Genomic DNA, 20,054 nt, shown 5'->3' with positions numbered 1-20,054 from the left:
CGTGCGCCCGACCCATAGGGGCATTCCCACGACCCTGTGGCTTCTCTGTCCAACCTGAGAAAACTCTAAGTGTTTCACACGTCTGTACAGAAATTCCCCATGGGCGTGGACTTCTATAGGGCCAGTTCACAAGGGCACTCATACACCCTTGTGTATTCTCGGGATGGAAGAGAGCTTCTCTACAGAGATCCAGACAAGCGTGCGGAAATCACCCTCGCCCGTGTGTTTATCCCAGGGTCATCCACAGGGGGCGAGTCCACGACCTTGTGTCTTCTCGGGAAAAATCTCTAAATCTCTAAAGGAAGACACACACCCATGTGGAAATTACCCATGGGTGTGTGTATCTCACAAGGTCGTTCACAGGGGTGAATCCACGCCCCTGTGCCTTCTTTGGATGAGTTCTTACTAGAGACCTAAGAGCGTGTAAAATTCCACATGCCAGTGCATTTTCTTTGGATGCCTTAGGGGAATTGTATGCTCTGCAGAAAATTCCTGCACATATAAAACACCCATAGCCTGCTTCTAGCATACAAAATATACCAGAGAAAAACAAGAAACATGCTCAAATGACCAACAATTTTGCCATAGACATTTAAGCACACAATAACACCAACTCATCCATAAGAGAATCACTATGATGCAACAAAACATATAGATACCAACACTCAACATCTTATTCATGCAAACACTAAACTAACAACTAACAAAACAGTAAGTGCTTGGGTTGCCTCCCAAGAAGCACTTGTTTAATGTCACTTAGTTTGACATTCCTTTTCTTACCTCATGAGGGCTCATAGATGAGGTTTCCCTCTTACCCATGACTTGGAAGCAAGATGAACATAACCTCTTGAAGGTAGAAGGAGAGTTGTAACAAAATGTTTATCCATCTTGTTCAGTTCTTGCACATCCCAAACAGCCTTGGAGCATTTCTTGTGGTGTCTCCTCTCCCTCTTCATCTTCCGAAGCACCTTCTTCATGATCCCCAGAGTAGATGGTACTTTCTCTTCTAGACCAAGCATCATTACTTCTTCGTTACCCACCTCTAGGTCTAGCAACCCCTCGTATAGGTCCGGATTCAACATTTCCTGCACATATTCATCGATTAGTACATCAGTAGTGTCAAGAAAATATAAAGTATCATCAAAGTCAAGATAATATCGCATGGGTTCGGCGAGGCGGTATGTAGGCTTATCATCTCCAACCCTTAGTGTCAACTCCCCGCTGTCCATGTCGATCAATGCCTTGCAAGTGTGCTAGAATGGCATCCCAAGTATCAAAAAAACATCTGCATCCTCGTCGACATCCAACACTATGAAATCTACATGAAATATGTACTTGTCCACCTTAACAAGAACGTCTTCAATGATGCCCCTCGGATGTCTCACCGTCCGGTCTGCCAATTACAAAGTCATCAGAGTGGGCCTAGGCTCTCCCAAGCCTATTTTTTGAAAGAAAGAGTATGGCATGACATTGATACTAGTCCTTGAGTCAGCCAATGTCATCTCTTGACCCAAGTTGCCAATGTTACACGGGATAATGAAGCTTCTTGGGTCTTTCTTCTTATTCGGCATATTCTTTTCTAAGACTGATGAACAAGAGGTATCTAAAATCATCGATGCACTCTCTTCCAACTTCCACTTGTTGGTCAATAGATCTTTCAAGAAATTAGCATACCGAGGCATTTGAGACAATGCCTCCACAAAAGGAATGTCGATGTGCAATTGCTTGAATAGACCCAAGAACTTTTTGTATTGCTCATCATTTTGGTCATTCTTCAATCTAGAGGGATAAGGAATTCTTGGCTTGTATGGTGGGGTTACCACCTCTTTCTCCTTAGTTGCTCGCTTCTCAACCTCTATGGCCTCCGGTGCTTCAACATTGGCCTTTTCACATGCAAACCTACCTTCAACCTCAGGACCACTTCTCAAAGTGATGGCCTTCACATGCTCTAGTGGGTTGGTTTTGGTGTTACTCGGTTGGCATCCTTGTGGTCTCTCAAATAGAGACTTTGCAATTTATCCAGCTTGATTTTCTAGGTTGTGCAATGAAGCGATGTGGTTGTGAAGTGTAGCCTCGACAGATTGAAACCTTGTTTCCGATGATTGCACAGATCGGGTTAAGGCTTTCTCTAAGTTGGTCATCTTGGTCTCCAAACCTAAAACTCTATTTTCCATGTTCGGGGCTTCTTGTTGTTGTTAAAAACCAGGTTATGCTATGGCCTTTTGCTACCCTTGGTTACTCTATGAGAAATTTGCGTGATTCCTCCATCCCTGGTTGTAGGTGTTGCTATAAGGATTGCTTGGGTTTCTCATTGCATAACCCACAAAGTCAACATGCTCAACAGATTAAGTACCACCAACAGCTATTGGGCAATTTGATGGGGCATGTCCTTCCCCGCATCTATCACAATTCATTACGGTCGCCAATCTAGGAGAAGTTAGAGTGTCTAACTTCTTACTCAATGCGTCCACTTGGGCCGCCAATGATGTAACAGCATTGATCTCATGGAGTTTGGCGACTTTCTTTCTTTCCCTTGCATTATGTTGGTAGCTATTCATGGCCATTTCTTGTACTAATTTGTCAGGCTTCATCGGGGGTCTTATTCCGCATTATAACTCCTACAGCGGCATCTTGAAGCTGTCTTATACTTGGATTCAACCCGTTGTAAAAGGTATGAATAATCATCCATTTGGGGAATCCATGCTGTGGGAACTTCTGCAAAAGATCCTTGAATCGCTCCCATGTCTCAAACAAGGACTCGAGCTCCATCTGAACAAACGACGATATCTTATTATGAAGCTTTATCGATTTCCCCGGATGAAAGTACCTTACAAGAAAAGCTTTGACCATTTCATTCCATGTTGTGATGGATGCTCGTGGTAAAGAATGTAACCACTTCTTAGCTCTTCCTTTAAGAGAGAATGGAAAAGCCCTCAATCTAATAGCATCATCCGTAACACCGTTGATCTTCTGCATATCACAAACTTCCAAGAAGTTCTCAATGTGATTGTTTGGATCCTCACCGGTCAAACCATTGAACTGCGCTGACTATTATATCATCTGGATGAATACTGGCTTCAGCTCAAAGTTCAGAGCGGTAATCAGGGGTTGCACAATGCTAGATTTGTGTCCCCATTACTAATGGTCTAGCGTAATCAGAGAGTGTTCTCTATTATTCATTCTGTTCTGCCAAGTTGTCAGATCCTTCAATTTCCACTTCAGCTAGATTCGGTGGTTCTTACACAGGTTCTTTCCATTTTTTCTGAGTGTATGTTCAAGTTTAAGATCATCTTCAATTAGTATCGAAGGGTTCCCTAGAGTCATAACCTTTAGCTGTACCAAAAGAAAGAAAACAAAATTAGAACGATGATAGGTTAAGAAGATATGAAAGAGAATGAATAAATAGTGAAGATAGCAAAGTGCAAAATATCTCTAAACGCCTATTACCCGGCAACGACACCAAAAACTTGACAACACCCCTTATGTGTGACATACAAGTGCACGGGTTTATTGAGTAATAAATCCCAGGTGAGTGGGGTATCATATCCACAAGGAGTAGAAAGTAAAAATGCTTAAATTGCTACTAAATCACATGAAAGTGAATAATGATAGTGTTGATAAAATGTAATGAAAACAAAGATAAAAATAAACAAGAATGAGAAACAAAAGTAAGTGAGAGGTAAGGCAATCGATAGAATGGGATACTTGGGAAGTGCTCCCCCTAGGATTAATGTTTCAATTGCAAGATCAACTATTATACTTCCTAATCAATGCTCAATGAGTCGTGGAAATCATTAAGCACATGGTCCCAAATCTAAGGTCAACCGTGACTAACTCTACACTATGTCCCGGCATAGAAATCGCTCAATCTCAACACCTCACACTGTGTAAAGTTGCATGGAGTTCTAGGGAATCCAAGTGATAAACCCTCTTCCTATGTATAGACCTAACCTTTTGGTCCAGGCGAAAGGCCCCTAGTCACATCTATGCCCCAGACACTAGAGTCCCTGCAACGCTTCATCCTTTAGAGCGCAAAGAACTCAACGAAATGGAGGTATGATAAATCACACCGGAGAGGAAAGGGGACGCACCGCTATCTCTTGACTCACCATCTCAACCCTCTCCAATCAAGCAATGTCTAACCCTCGTAGTGTGTCACTCATCTACAATGGTACCAAGATGGGCTCTCAACCCTAGTGTCACTCTAGGGGAGAAATCATTCCACAAGCACTCAAAATTGGAATTAAATTGAAACATCAATTAAGGAAAGCATAATAAAAGATTAATGAAACAATAACATCCTAAGGTTTACAAAATCCAAGTACCTACTAGGGGGTTTAGCTCACAATGGAGCACAATACAATCAACAATGAAATTGAAAGTATAAACAAGTGTTCCATAAGAAAACCCCTTCGGTAGTGATATCGATGATCTTGTGCAATAGCCAAGTCTTCTCCAAGGGTCCCCTTGTCCGACCTAAGGCACACCTCACCGGATCTATGTTGACGAAAGCTCCCCCAATAATCTTCTACCGAGCGAATCACGGTGTCAAATCCCTGAAACCACTCCAAAGACTTGCCAAAAGCCTCTCCAAACCCTAGCCGACAGCTTCCCAAATGATGGAGAAAAGTGAAAGAGAAGAGGGGAAAAAGATCCCCAAAAATTGGGCTGAATCACGCCTTTAATAGGGCTGGAATCGGGTATCCACATGCCCCTGTGGATCTGCCACACGGGCCTGTGGAATTTCCACATGCCCATGTGGATTCTATGGAAATCATGTTTTCGGCCGGCTGTGAACATTAACTACTATAGTACTTGCTACAGTGTTTTTACTACAGCAATCTGCTACAATACTCGGTTAAAACAATCCCAATTCCACATTTTTCATCAAGACAACATAAACAGGCACACATTTATGCCGTAGATCGCAACTCTTCTTTAATCAAAGGCTTCATTGGCGAAGATCTTGTTATCAATTCACAAGTCCAGATACGCAAATGTGACTGCCTTTGTGTCCCTCCAACTTATTGTAATAACTTGAATTCATGGAGGTTGGCACACATTCACGTATCCTGGAGTCCCACTTGAGATTGCACCAAATAATGCATTTACGATCTACTTTTGGCTTCTTTTCTCAATACTTAGCTTCATAACCCTACATGCACAAAAGAACACAAATACACATATATTAGCGCTTAAACCTGCTAAAAGTAATACTCATCATAAGGAAAGAGACAAGGTCCCCTTGCGTATATCCAGCAAGTGCACGGGTTTGTCAAAGTAATAAGCCCGGATGAGCGGGTATCGAATTCACAGGGAGTAGGGAATAAAAACACTTAATCTGCTTCTTAGCTATGTGAAAGATCAATAGTGATAAGTGTGACAATGATTCAATTGTCAAAAGTAAAAGCAACAAGTAAAAGAGCACGAGTAAAGGAGGAGGTAAGACAATCGATAAAGATGAGGTACTCGGATAATGCTCCACCTAGGATAGTTGTTTCAAGTGCAAGAACCCTCTATTATGCTTCCTAATCAATGCAATGGTGAGTCATGGAAATCCATAAATACATAGTCCCAAATCTAAGGTCAACTATGCCTAAATCTATACATGTCCTGGAGGAGAGATTAGATAACCTCTCAACCTCGCACTCAAATAGAGTTGCAAAGAGCTCTAGGGATTCCAAGTGATAAATCTCTTCCTAATTATAGACCTAACCCTTTGGTCCAGGCGGAAGGTCCCTAATCACGATTAAGCCCTAGATACTAAGATTGCCTCAACGCTTCACTCCGTTGCACGTGTAGCTAAGCCCCAGCGGATGGTCATCCCTTAGACAAGTACACACTAGGGGTTTAGCTCTCCATGAAGCTAAGTACAATCAAAGAAATAGAATGTAAAAGCAATGAACCCATAGAGAAACCCCCTTGATAGTCATGTCGATGGTCTTGTGGAAAGTCCTCTACTCGTCGTCTAAGGATTCCCTCGTCCGGTATAGGATACGCCTCGATGGAAGCTCCCCTACCAACCTTCTTCCTAAGGAATGACAATGTCAGAGCCATATAACCTCTCCAAAAACCTAGCCAATACCCCTCAAAACCCTAGACGAAGTCCTCTCTCAAGTTGGATAAAAGATGGAGAAAAGAATGCTGAAATCGGGGCTGAATCGGCTTTAAATAGGGCTGGAATCGGGCGACCATACAGGCCTATGGATCTTTCACATGCCCATGTGGAATTTCCACATGGGCCTGGATAATTTCCACATGCCCATGTGGGTTCTCTGAATTCCTGTTTTCTCAGCCTGAATAGCTTTCTGAATCCATGCTTTCATCGGGGTAACGCAAACGGGCACACGTTCAAGTCGTGGATCACTTGCTTCTTCAATGATAGTCAAGTTGGTGGAGCTCTTGTTCTATGTGCATAAGTCAGAATGCTCGAGTGTGACTGCCCTTGTGCCCCTCCAAATAGATGTGCCAACACGAATATGAGGAGGTTGGCACACACTCTAGCATCTCACACCCGACCTATGTCTTCGCGTTTGAACTTTAGCAAAATTTTCCCCAAAATCGGTGCATTATGATCTACATTGGCTTCTTTCCTTCATAATCGGCCTCACAACCCTACCTGCATGAAAGTAACATAAAAACACACATATTAGTGTAAAAACCCGAGAAGAGTAATGCTCAACATAAGGAAAGAATGCTTCGCATTAATATCACACAAGCACTTATCAGAAAGAATACTTCACATTCTTATTACACAAGCACTTATCATTAACGCTCATGGTTTTTGATGGAAAATCTCGTGACAACTTAATGTGGCCTTAATATTTTGGAAAGAGGCATCTATTGCTTCAGTAAATCTCGGTAATACTCTTTCAAACCAAAGTACATCCTCTTCAAGCTTCTCATCTATTTGAAATTTTCCTTGAGGTGCTTCCCAGTGTTGTCCATCAATATTATATAAGAGATTTGGGTAGCTCATTTGATTTCGATGATATGTTCTGCAACATGGATTGTATTGTTGATAAACACTAACAAGTCGATCAATTTTTCTAGTGACAGCATCAACCTGCTAAACATAAATCTATAACTGAATCAATCATCATTCAAGTTTGACAACGCCTCTTGCGTATGTCCCGCAGGTGCACAGGTTTGTCCAAGTAATAAAATCCCAGGTGAGTGGGTATCGTATTGACAGGGAATTGGGAGTAAAAAAACTTAACTTGTTTCTTAACTAAGTGAAATATGAATAGTGATTTGTGGTAAGATGTAATGCAAACAAAAGTAAAAGAGACAAGAGAGAGAGAGCACAAGTAAAGAAAAGGTAAGGCAATCAATATAAATGGGGTGCTCTGATATTGATCCACCTAGGACAATCATTTCAAATGCAAAACCCTCTATTATGCTTCCTAACTAATGCATTAATAAGTCGTGGAGATCCTTTAATACATGGTCCCAAATTTAAGATCAACCATGCCTAACCCTATACATGTCCCGGAGGAGAAATTGAACAATCTTTCAACCTGGCACTCGTATAGAATTGCAATAAGTTCTAGGGATCCCAAGTGATAAATCCTCTTCCTATATGTAGACCTAACATTTTGGTCCAGGCGAAAGGTCCCTAGCCACAATTAAGCCCTAGATGCTAAAATCACTTCAACGCTTCACTCCATTATACTCACAACTAAGCCCCATGCGGAAGGTCATCCCTTAGCCCATTCACTCTACTATGACCGCAAAGAAATCAAGGAATTTGAGGTAGAATAAATCACACCTGAGAGGAAAAGGGACGCTCCGCTACCTCCCGACTCACGCTCTCAACTCTTTCCAATCTAGCTTTGTCTAACTCTCATGGTGTGTTACTCACTCACAAGGGTTACCAACAAGAACTCTCAATCCTAGTTTCACTCTAAGGGAGTATTCATACAATCAATGCATTTAAGATTGTAACTCAATAAAAATATCAATTAATGAAAGCATAATAACAAGGTTCAATAAAACGAATACATCCTAGGGTTCACAATCCAAGTACCCACTAGGGGTTTAGCTCTCGATGGAGCTAATTACAATCAATGAAATTTGAATGTAAAAGCAATGAATCCATAGAAAACCCCTCGATAGTCATGATGATGGTCTTGTGGAGAGTCCTCTACTCGTCCAAAGGTCCCTTTGTCCGGCCTAGGATACACCTCGTCGGATCGGTGCCGACGAAAGCTCTCCCACTAACCTTCTTCCAAACGGAGAGCGATCTCGAAGCTATAGAACCCCTCCCAATCCCTAGACAATACCTCTCAAAACCCTAGCCGCAGCCCTCTCTCAAGTTGGGGAAAAAATGGAGAAAAGAATGCTAAAATCGGGGCTGAAATTGGCTTTTAAAGGGCTGGAATCGGGAATCCACATGCCCTTGTGAATATTTCACATGGCCCGTGTGTAATTAGCTCATGGGCGTGTCGAATTTCCACATGCTCGTGTTGCTTATCTGGACAACTCCTTCTTCGGCCGGCTATGAATAGTATCTTTCTATAGTATTTTGCTACATTGTTCCTATAGTGCCCTACTATAGTACCTGTCCGAAACACTTCCGAAACCATACTTTCATCAAGGTAATGTAAACAGACACACGTTTACGTCATAGATCGCTTTGCTTCTTCAATGAACGGCTGCGTTGGTAGAGATCTTGTTACACATGCACAAGCTAAAATACTTAGAATGTGACTGCCTTTGTGCCCTCCAAATCATTGTGCTAGCTTGAATACAAGGAGGTTGGCACACATTCTAGCATCTTGAACCCGACTTATGTCTTCATGTTTGAACCTTCTCAAGATTTCCACCAAATGGTGCACTCACGATCTACATTGGCTTCTTTCTTTAAGATTTGGCTTCATAACCCTATATGCATGAAAGTAATATAAATACACACATATTTGTGTTAAAACCCAATAAAAGTAATGCTCATCATAAGGAAAGAACACTTCGCATTCTTATCACACAAGCAATTATCAAAGTTTCATGCAACAAAAGTAATATAAGACGAAATAAAACAAAAGAGAATGGTGGAAGAAGATAGAAGATATAATGAAATTTGATAAAAACAAAATAAAAACCGATGAGATTTGATAAGTGCTTGTGTATTAGTAATACGACCTATTCTTTTTCTTGTGATGAGCATTACTTTTATCAGATTTAAGCGCTAATATATGTGTATTTGTGTTACTTGCATGCATGTAGGGTTATGGAGCCAAATATAGAGGAAGGAAGCCAAAGTAGATTGTGATTGCACTTTGTTGATGGAATCTTGGAGTGAACAAATGTGAAGGCACAAGTTGTGCTCGAAGATATGTGAATGTGTGCCAACCTCCATGTGCTCAAGCAATTACATGGTTTAGAGGGGCACAAAGGTAGTCATATTTGCGTATTCTGACTTAACTAATGCTAGCAAGATCTTCGTCAATGTTATCCCTAATTGAAGAAGCGACGTGATCTATAGTATAGATGTGTGCCTATTTATGTTGCCTCGATGAAAAGTGTGGATTCGGGACTGTTTTTAGTGGAGTACTATAGCAGGTTACTACAAAAAATCACTATAGCAATTTATTGTAGTAGTTACTATTCATAGGCCGCTAAAAAACCGAATTCTGCAGATTCACATGGGCGTATGGAAATTCCACATGCCCGTGTGGATTCTTGATTCCAGGCCTATATAAAGCTGTGATTCAGCCTGATTTCAAAATCCTTCTTTCCATCTTTTCTCCATCTTTTCCCCAACTTTGGATAGGCTTGCGGCTAGGGTTTAGAGGGGCTTTGACAAGAAAAACATAATAAAAGATCAATGAAACATCAATTAAAGAAAGCATAATAAAAGATTGGAACTCAATTGAAACATTAATTAATGAAAGCATAAAAAAAGATCAATGAAATAATAACATCCTAGGGTTTACAAAATCCAAGACCCAATAGGGGGTTTAGCTCTCCATGGAGCACAATACAATCAACAATGAAATCGAAAGTAAAAACAAGTGTTCCATAAGAAAATCCCCTCGGTAGTCATGTTGATGGTCTTGTGGAGTAGCCAAGTCTTCTCCAAAGTTCCCCTTGTCCAGCCTGGGTACACCTTGCCGGATCTACGTTGACAAAAGCTCCACCAATAACCTTCTTCCAAGCGAATCAAGGTGTCAAATCCCTCAAACCACTCCAAAGACTAGCAAAAAGCCTCTCCAAACCCTAGCCGACGGCTTCCCAACCGATGGAGAAAAGTGGAAGAGAAGAGTGGAAAAAGATCCCTAAAATCGGGCTGAGTCACGGCGTAAATTGGGCTGGAATCATGAATTCACACGCCCTTGTGGATTCTTCCCACGGGCTTGTGGAATTTCCACATGGGCGTGGGGAATTTCCACATGCCCGTGTGGATCCTCTGAGGAATTCTGTTTTCTGGCCAGCTGTGAATAGGAAGAGCTACAGTGCTTTGTTACATTGATATGCTACAGTACCCTGCTATAGTATTTTGCCAAAATACTGCCAATTTCAAACTTTTCATGGAAGTAACATAAAAGGGCAAACGTTTATGCCGTAGATCACAACTTTTCTTCAATCAAAGGCTTCATTGGTGAAGATTTTGCTATCAATGCACAAGTCGGGATATGTGTATGTAACTGGCTTTGTGCCCCTCCGCCTCATTGTAATAGTTTGAGTACATAGAGTTGGCACACATTCAAGCATCATAAGACCCCACTTGTGTCTTTGCGTTTGTTCTCTCAAAGATTCCACCAATTACTTGCTCACGATCTACTTTTAGCTTCACAACCCAACATGCATAAAAGAAACACGAATGCACAATTATTAGCGCTATAACCTGATAAAAGTAATGCTCATCATAATGAAAGAAAACTTCGCATTATTATCACACTAGCACTTATCAAACTCCCCACACTTAAGCTTTTGCTTGTCCTCAAGCAAAGGAATGCATATTGAAACATAGAACAAGGAAATAATGAAAGTACTTGGCCTTAGGTTCACCAAAACATGCAAGGAGAGCATTCTGCAAGTAAGAGAAAATTCAACACTAAATATGAAAAAAAAAAGATCAATGCTCTAGCCAAAAACATTAATAAAAAAGGACAACAAATATGAAACAGTGTAAGTGTGTGTAAACTCACTCAATTCAACCTAAAGTATACTCCTCAAAGTCCTCAGTATAAGGGACTTATTTATCTACAAAACATAACAAAATAAAAAGATGGTAATAGCTTCACACATCCTCTAAGGTAGCTATTTCCCAAGCGGCCACAAAGGTGACTTTCGCACTTTCAAGATGGTAGATCTTTCTACCGGGGTGGCAGCTTTCACTCATCCCATAAGATAGCTCTTTCTCTCATTATGGCATAACTAGTATGCAACTTATGAGAGTAGCTACATATAATATAGGTGGTCGCTCTATCCATCCCCTAATGCACAAACAAAATTAACAAAAGAAGTGACACTAACTAGTCCCTTTAACATTAAACTTGAGTTTCCAGAAGAGTTTAAAGAGCGAGTAGTGCAACAAGTGTCATTTTGGCAAAACATCCTAGAAATTCAAGTAAAAACTAGAGCATGAGAACATTCAATGTTAAACATTCTCCTAAACTCAAGAATATAATCATTGCAACTAAGTTGAACCGCCCCGGTAGAAAGAGCTACCACCTTGAAAGTGTGAAAGCCACCTTAGTGGCCTCTTAGGAAAGGACAACCTTAGAGGATGTGTGAAGTTACTACCATCTCTTTGTCTTGTTTTGTTTTGTTTTTGTATATAAATAAGTCTCTTACTAAGAAACTTGAGGAGTATAAATTGGGTTGACTTAAGTGAGTTTACACACACTTACATGATTTCTGCTTGTTGTCCTTTTTTATTCGAGTTTTTAGCTAGAGCAATGATTTTTATTTAGTGCTGAAATTTCCTTATTAGTGGAATGCTTCCCTTGCATGCTTTTCATGAACCGAAGGCCATGCACTATCAATTATTTCCTTCTTCTATGCTTTGATGATTTATTTTTGCTTGATGTCAAGCAAAAGCTTAAGTGTGGGGGGATTTGATAAGTGCTTGTGTATTAGTAATATGAAGTATTCTTTTCTTACGATGAGCATTGATTTTATCATATTTTAGCAGTAATATATGTGTATTTGTGTTACTTGTGTGCATGTAGGATTGTGGAGCCAAATATAGAAGAAGGAATCCAAAGTAGATTGCGATTGCACTTAGTTGATGGAATCTTATAGTGAACAAACATGAAGACACAAGTTGTGCTTGAAGATACGTGAATATGTGCCAATCTCCATGCACTCAAGCAATTACATGGTTTGGAGGGGCACAAAGGCAGTCATATTTGCGTATTCCGACTTGTCCAATGGCAACAAGATCTTCGTTAATGTTATTCCTTATTGAAGATGCGACAAGATCTACGGCATAGATGTGTGCTCGTTTATGTTGCCTCAATAAAAAGTGTGGATTCAGGAGTGTTTTTGGTGGAGTATTGTAGCAGGTTAATGTAGCAAATCACAGTAGCAATTTACTATAGCAGTTAATGTTCATAGGCCGCTGAAAAACCAAGTTTTGTAGATTCACACGAGTGTGTGGAAATTCTACGCGCTTGTGTGGATTCCAGATTCCATCCCTATATAAAGCCACTATTTGGCTTGATTTTAGAATCCTTCTTTCCATCTTTTCCCTATCTTTTCCCACAATTTGGAGAGGCATGCGGCTAGGGTTTAGAAGAGCTTTGGCAAGGTTTTTAGAGTGGTTCTACGGGCTCCGACAATGCATTCCTTTGGAAGAGAGTCATTAGGGGAGCTTTCGTTGGCACAGATACTGCGAGGTGTGTCCTAGGCTTGACAAAGGAACCTTTGAAGAGGACGAGGCTACTCCATAAGACCATCTACATGAATACCGAGGGTGTTTTACTTATGGATTGCATGTTTTTACTTTTGATTTTATTATTAATTGTATCTTACTCCATGGAGAGCTAAATCCCTAGAGGGTACTTGGACTTATAAACCCTAGGATGTTATTAATTCATTGACCTTTTATTATGTTTCTTTAATTGATGTCTTAAATTGAGTTCCAATCTTGAATGCTTGTTGAATGATTTCTCACTTAGAGTGACACTAGGGTTGAGAGTATAATTTGGTAATCCTTGTGAGTGAGTGACACACAATGAGGGTTAGACAAAGCAAGATCTGGAAAGGGTCGAGAGGCTGAGTCGACTCGTAGCGGAATGTCCCTTTTCCCTTCGGTGTCATTTATCCTACCTCCGTGTTCCAAGGGTTATTTGAGGTCACAATAGAGTGAAGTGCTAGTAAAGGAACTCCGCTGGGGCTTAGTTGCGTGAGCAACAGAGTGAAGCATTGAAGTAATCCTTAGTGATGGGGATTAATTGTGAATAGAGGTCTTTCACCTGGACCAAAGGGTTAGACCTATATTAGGGAAATAAGTTTTATCACGTAGAATGCCTAGAGCTTCTTCCAACTATACACAGTGTGAGGTGTTAAGATTTAGTGATTTCTTCGCCAGGGCATAGTATAGAGTTAGTCATGGTTGACCTTAGGTTTTGCACCATGTATTTTATGATTTCCATGACTCATTAAGCATCAGCATAGGTGGGTCATTGGATGGCTTCAATCTCCTACCCACATCTTCTTCCAAACCCAAAATCTCTTTCTTGGAATTTATGAGTTGATCAATCCCAAAGAGGTGTGCTCGTTCCATTATCTTAGGATTTACTTCTTCTTCCATTTCAACTTGAAAGCAATCTGTCTTCGCCAACCTTCCTTGTATTATTTCTTGCTCACAAACATACTGTCCATTCAAACAATCCTCCCATTGAATGAAAGGTACTTCTTGCATCCCCTCAATCTCGACAACATCATACTCATTCCGCCCAACTTCTTCATTGCCGATCACTACCACATCATCTCTATAAGGAAATTGAATTGCTTGCTAAAATGCTTGTTGTTACTCGGAGAGTGTGTCAAGTATCCCTCCTAATTGATACTCAAGGTTTTTATAGGAGGCTTCATCACATCTTAGTGTGGTCTCCATATTTTGGACGCAAACATTTAATGCTTTAATAAAGTTAGCTAATACTCTTTGCAACTGAAGTGCATCCTCTCCGAGTATCTCACCCTTTTGACATTACTCTTGAGATGCTTCCTAATATTGTCCATCACTATTCCACAAGAAGTTTGGGTAGCCCTTTTCAATTGGATGGTTTGTGTTGCAATAAGGAATGCTCTGTTGTTGTGAAGCAATAATTCTATCAACTTTTTACTTAGACCTTCAACTCGAGAATACAGAGCAATGAGCGGATCAATCATCATTTAAACTCCTTGCAAGAAAAAGTAAGACATGACAAAAGAAAACAAATGAGAATGATGGAAAAATAAGAAAGTGTGAAATAGAATGAATGATAAATAGCTAAAATATCAAAGTGCAAAGTGCTTCTAAAATGCCTATTCCCTGGCAACGGTGCCAAAAACTTGACAACGCCCCTTGCGTATATCCCGCAAGTGCACGGGTTTGTTAACCACAGGGAGTAGGGAATAAAATTCTAGGTGAGTAGGTATCGTATCCACAGGGAGTAGGGAATAAAAAATACTAAAATTGTTTCTTAACCAAGTGAAAGATGAATAATGGTTTTGTTAACAAAATGTAATGCAAACAAGAATAAAAGAAACAAGAAAGAGAAGCACAAGTAAAGGGGAGGTAAGGCAATCGATATAAATGGGATACTCGGATATTGTTCCGCCTAGGACGATCGGTTCAAGTGCAAAACCCTCTATTCTGCTTCGTAATTAATGTATTAATGAGTCATGGGAATCCTTCAATATACTGTGCCAAATCGAAGTTCTACTGTGACTAACTCTATACGATGTCCCGGTGGAGAAATTGAACAATCTCAACACCTTGCAATTGTATAGAATTGCATGGAGTTCTAGGGATTCGAAGTGATAAACCCACTTCCTAGATGTAGACCTAACCCTTTGGTCTAGGTGAGAGGTCCATAGTCACAATTAAGCCCTAGGTGCTAAAATCACTTCAACGCTTCACTCCGTTGCCCTTACAACTAAGCCCCAGCATAACGTCATCCCTTACCTCGTTCACTGTATTATAACCGCAAAGAACTCAAGGAAATAGAGGTAGGATAAATCACGTCGAAGGGGAAAGGGGACGCTCCACTACCTCTGAACTCACCTGCTCAACCCTCTCCAATCTATCTTTGTTTAACTCTCGTAGTGTGTTACTCACTCAAAAGGATTACCAAGGTAAATTCTCAACCCTAGTGTCCCTCTAAAGGAGCATTCAATCAATCAAACATTCAAGATTGGAACTCAATTAAAACATCAATTAAGAAAAGCATAATAAAAGGTTTAATGAAACAAATACATCCTAGGGTTCACAAATCCAAATACCCACTAAGGGGTTTAGCTCTCCATGGAGCTAGTTATAATCAACAATGAAATCGAATGTAAAAACAAGTAATCCATAGAAAACCCCCCTCGGTAATCATTTCGATAGTCTTGTGGAGTGGCCTCGTCTCCTCGAAAGGTTCTCTTATCCGCCTTAGGGCACACCTCGTTGGATCAGTGTCGACGAAAGCTCCCCCAATAACCTTCTTCCAAGTGAAGTGCAATGTCGAAGTCGTAGAACCTCTCCAAAGCCCTTGCCAATACATCTCAAAACCCTAGTCGCCACACTCTTGAAAGTTGGGGAAAAGATGGAGAAAAAATTGGTAAAATCAGGTTGAAAAATAGCTTTAAATAGGCTGGAATCGGGGATCCACACGGGTCGGTGGATGTTCCGCTCGCCCCTATGGAATTTCCACACGGGCGTGTGAAATGTCCACACGCCCATGCGAATTCTTTGGAATTCTGATTTTTGGCCGACTGTGAACAGTATCTGCTACAGTAAAATAATACATGGATTTGCTATAGTGCCTGTTACAGTAAATTAATACAGGCCTGTGAACAATACCGGCTGTGGTTTCCGATTCCAGCCCTTTAAAAGCTGATTTTAGCCTTGATTTCAGCATTCTTTTCTCCATCTCTTCCCCAACTTGAGAGATGGTTGCGGCTCGGATTTTGAGAGGTATTAGCTAGGGATTGGGAGAGGTTCTACAACTTTGACATCGCGCTCCGTTTGGAAGAAGATTAGTGGGAGAGCTTTCGTCGGCACCGATCTGGCGAGGTGTATCCTAGGCCGGACAACGGGACCTTTGGACGAGTAGAGGACTTTCTATAAGACCATCGTCACGACTATCGATGGTTTTCTATGGATTTATTGCTTTTACATTCGATGTCATTGATTGTAATTAGCTCCATAGAGAGCTAAACCCCATAGTGGGTACTTGGATTGTGAAGCCTAGGATGTATTCGTTTATTTGAACCTTGTTATTATGCTTTCATTAATTGATGTTTTTATTAAGTTCTAATGTTGAATCCATTGATTATATGAATACTCCTTTAGAGTGACACTATGGTTGAGAGTTCTTGTTGGTAACCCTTGTGAGTGAGTGACACACCACGAGAATTAGACAAAGCTAGATTGGAGAGGGTTGAGAGGGTGAGTCGAGAGGTAATGGAGCGCCCTCTTTCTCCTCCAGTGTGATTTATTCTAGCTCCAATTCCTCAAGTTCTTTGCAATCATAGTAGAGTGAATGGGATAAGGGATAACCTTCCGCTGGGGCTTAGTTGCGAGTGTAATGGAGTAAAGCGTTGAAGTGATTTTAGCATCTAGCGCTTAATTGTGGCTAGGAACCTTCCGCCTGGACCAAAGGGTTAGGCCTACATATAGGAAGAGGATTTATCACTTGGAATCCCTAGAACTCATTGCAATTCTATACGAGTGCGAGTTTGAGAGATTGTTCAACTTTCTCCTCCAGGACATATATAGGGTTAAGCATGGTTGGCCTTAGATTTGGGACCATGTATTAAAAGATCTCCACGACTCATTAATGCATTAGTTAGGAAGCATAATAGAGGGTTTTTGCACTTGAATCGATTGTCTTAGGCGGATCAATATCCGAGTACCCCATTTATATCGATTGCCTTAACTCTCCTTTACTTGTGCTCTCTCTCATGCCTCTTTTACTTTTGTTTGCAATACATCTTGTCACACAAATCACTATTTATATTTCAATTAGTTAAGAAACAATTTAAGTATTTTTACTCCCTACTCCCTGTGGATATGATACCCACTCACCTCGGATTTTATTACTTCGACAAAACCGTGCACTTGCGGGATATACACAAAAGGCGTTGTCAAGTTTTTGGCGCCGTTGGTAGGTAGTAGGCATTTAGAGATACTTTGCACTTTGTTTTCTTAGCTATTCGTTTATTCATTCTATTTCACATTTTCTTTTATATCATCATTCTGATTTGTTTTCTGTCTTTTTGTGCAGCTCCAGGTTCATGACCCGAGGGAACCCCTAAATATTGATTGAAGGAAATCACAAGCTCGAACGTACACTTAGAAGAAAAGGGAAAGAACCTTTGCAAGAATAGTCTAATGTAACTGATTTGGAACTTAAAGGATTGGATAATATGGCGGAGCAAAATGAGCAACAGCGGACATCATCCGATTACGCCAGACCTTCAGTATTGGGGACACAATTGAGTATTGTGCATCCCCCGAGTACAACTCAGAACTTCGAGCTAAAGTCGGCATTCATCCATATGTTGTAGCAATCCACACAGTTCAATGGTTTGGCTGATGAGGATCCAAACAGTCATATAGAGAACTTTCCCATTTTCCTTAAAGGGGAGAGGGAAGCAGTGGCTACACTCATTACCTAGAGCATCAATTACCACATGGGAGGAGATGGTAGAAGCTTTTCTTGCTCGTTATTTCCCTCCCAGAAAATCTGCAAAGCTTAGGAATGAGATCTCATCCTTTGTACAGATAGAATTGGAGTCTCTATTTGAGACGTGGAAAAGGTTCAAGGAGCTCCTGAGAAAGTGCCCGCAACACGGATTCCCAGAGTGGATGATTTTTCAGACCTTTTACAATGGGTTGAATATGAGCACAAGGAAACTCTTGGATGCGGCAACAGGATGTACCTTAGGTAGCAACACCCCCGTTGAGGCCCGTTAACTAATTGAAAAAAAATATTGTTAAATAGCTACCAATGGAATGCTAGGGAGAAGAAGAAGGTGGCCGGGCTTCATGAGATAGATGTAGTAACTTTATTGGCGGCTTAAGTGGAATCATTGAGTAAGAAGTTAGATGTTCTAACTTCGAATAGAGTGGCGGTCATGACTACTTGCACCGGGTGTGGTGGAGGACATGCTCTCTTCGATTGCCCGATCTCCATTAGTGATGCATCTTCGGTTGAGAATGTTGATTTTGTGGGTAATGCAATGAGCAATCAAGGAAATCCATATAGCAACACCTACAATCCTGGTTGGAAAAATCATCCCAATTTCTCTTGGAGTAACCAAGTTCCACAAAAGGCCATGGGGCCACTAGGTTTCCAACAACAACAAGCCCCAAACATGGAGAACCGAGTTTCCTGTTTGGAGACCGGAATGATTGATTTGGAGAAGGCCTTGACTAGATTTGTGCAATCATCGGTTACAAGGTTTCAACCAGTTGAGGCTACACTTCGCAACCACACCGCTTCTTTGCACAACCTTGAGAATCATGTGGGACAAATTATGAAGTCTGTATCGGAGAGACCATAAGGAAGCTTGCCAAGAAATACCGAGACCAATCCTAGAGAGCATGCGAAGGCGATCACTTTAAGAAGTGGTCGTGAGGTTGATGGTAGGTTTCCGAGTGAGAAGCCCATGAACACGCACCCGAGGTCATAGAGGTTGAAGAGGGAACACGCAAAGATAAGGAGGTGGTACCCCCACATTTTAAGCCAAGAATCCCCTATCCCTCTAGGTTGAAGAATGACCAAGCGGATGAACAATACAAGAAGTTCCTGAATTTGTTCAAGCAACTCCACATCAACATTCCTTTCATTGAGGCATTATCTGAAATGCCTAAGTATGCAAAATTCTTGAAGGACTTGTTGACTAATAAGAGGAAGTTAGAGGAGAGTGCTTTAGTGATCTTAGATGCTTCTTGCTCGGTGCTTTTGCCAAAGAACATGCCGAACAAGAGAAAAGACCAGGGAAGCTTCATCATTCTATACAACATTGGCAATTTAGGTAAAGAAATGGCAATGGCGGACTCAGGGGCCAGTATCAATGTCATGCGATACACCTTCTTTCAAAAGCTTAGCTTGGGCGAGCCTAGGCCTACTCGGATGACTTTGCAATTGGCGGACCGAACGGTGAGACATCTAAGGGTTATCATCGAAGATGTGTTTGTCAAGGAGGACAAGTAGATATTTCCTGTAGATTTTGTGGTCCTAGACGTCGATGAGGATGCGGATGTCCCCTTGATACTTGGGAGGCCGTTCTTGCGGACTACCAAGGCATTGATTGACATGGATGGTGGGGAGCTAACTTTGAGAGTTGGAGATGACAAGCTCACATACCACCTTGCTGAAGCCATGCAGCATTCTCTTAATTTCTATGATCTTTTGTATTTTCTATACACTACTGATGAGATTGTTGATGAATATATGTAGGAAATGTTCAATCGGTACCCCTACGAGGGTTTGTTCGACCTAGAGGAGGAAAATAAAAAGTAATGATGCTTGGCTTGACGGAAGAAGTACCATCTACTCTGGGGATCCTGAAGAAGGTGCTTCTGAAGATGAAGATGGCGAGGAGACGCCACCGGAAATGCTCCAAGGCCATTGAAGATGTGCGTGAAAAAAACAAGTTGGATAAACCATTGCTAGGTGGTCCCAAGCCCGATAACTCTCTCTCTACCTTCAAGAGACTTTGCTCATCATGCTTTCAAGCTATGGGTAAGAGGGCAACATTCATCTATGAGCCCCCGTGAGGTAAGGACGAGGTACGTCAAGCTTAGTGACGTAAAACAAGCACTTCTTTGGAGGCAACCCAAGTATTTACTGTTTTTTCTTAGTTGTTAGTTTAGGTTTTGCACGAATAACATGTTGAGTGTTGGT

General features: G+C 41.1%; 2 non-coding genes across 2 annotated transcripts; one reads left to right on the top strand and one right to left on the bottom strand.

The window, feature by feature from the left end:
- The first annotated feature begins 2,695 nt into the window (after nucleotides 1-2,695).
- On the top strand, nucleotides 2,696-2,802 carry LOC120264061. Its single transcript, XR_005537241.1, has one exon. It is a non-coding gene; the product is annotated as a small nucleolar RNA R71 (small nucleolar RNA).
- Nucleotides 2,803-17,893: 15,091 nt separating this feature from the next.
- Nucleotides 17,894-18,000, bottom strand: LOC120264033. Its single transcript, XR_005537215.1, has one exon. It is a non-coding gene; the product is annotated as a small nucleolar RNA R71 (small nucleolar RNA).
- Between the last annotated feature and the right edge of the window lie 2,054 nt (nucleotides 18,001-20,054).

The sequence above is a fragment of the Dioscorea cayenensis genome, chromosome 6 (genome assembly GCF_009730915.1).
Source record: "Dioscorea cayenensis subsp. rotundata cultivar TDr96_F1 chromosome 6, TDr96_F1_v2_PseudoChromosome.rev07_lg8_w22 25.fasta, whole genome shotgun sequence".
NCBI classification, from domain to species: domain Eukaryota; kingdom Viridiplantae; phylum Streptophyta; class Magnoliopsida; order Dioscoreales; family Dioscoreaceae; genus Dioscorea; species Dioscorea cayenensis.
Note: the sequence above shows the minus strand (reverse complement) of the source record. Positions and strands in the feature narration are given on the sequence as shown.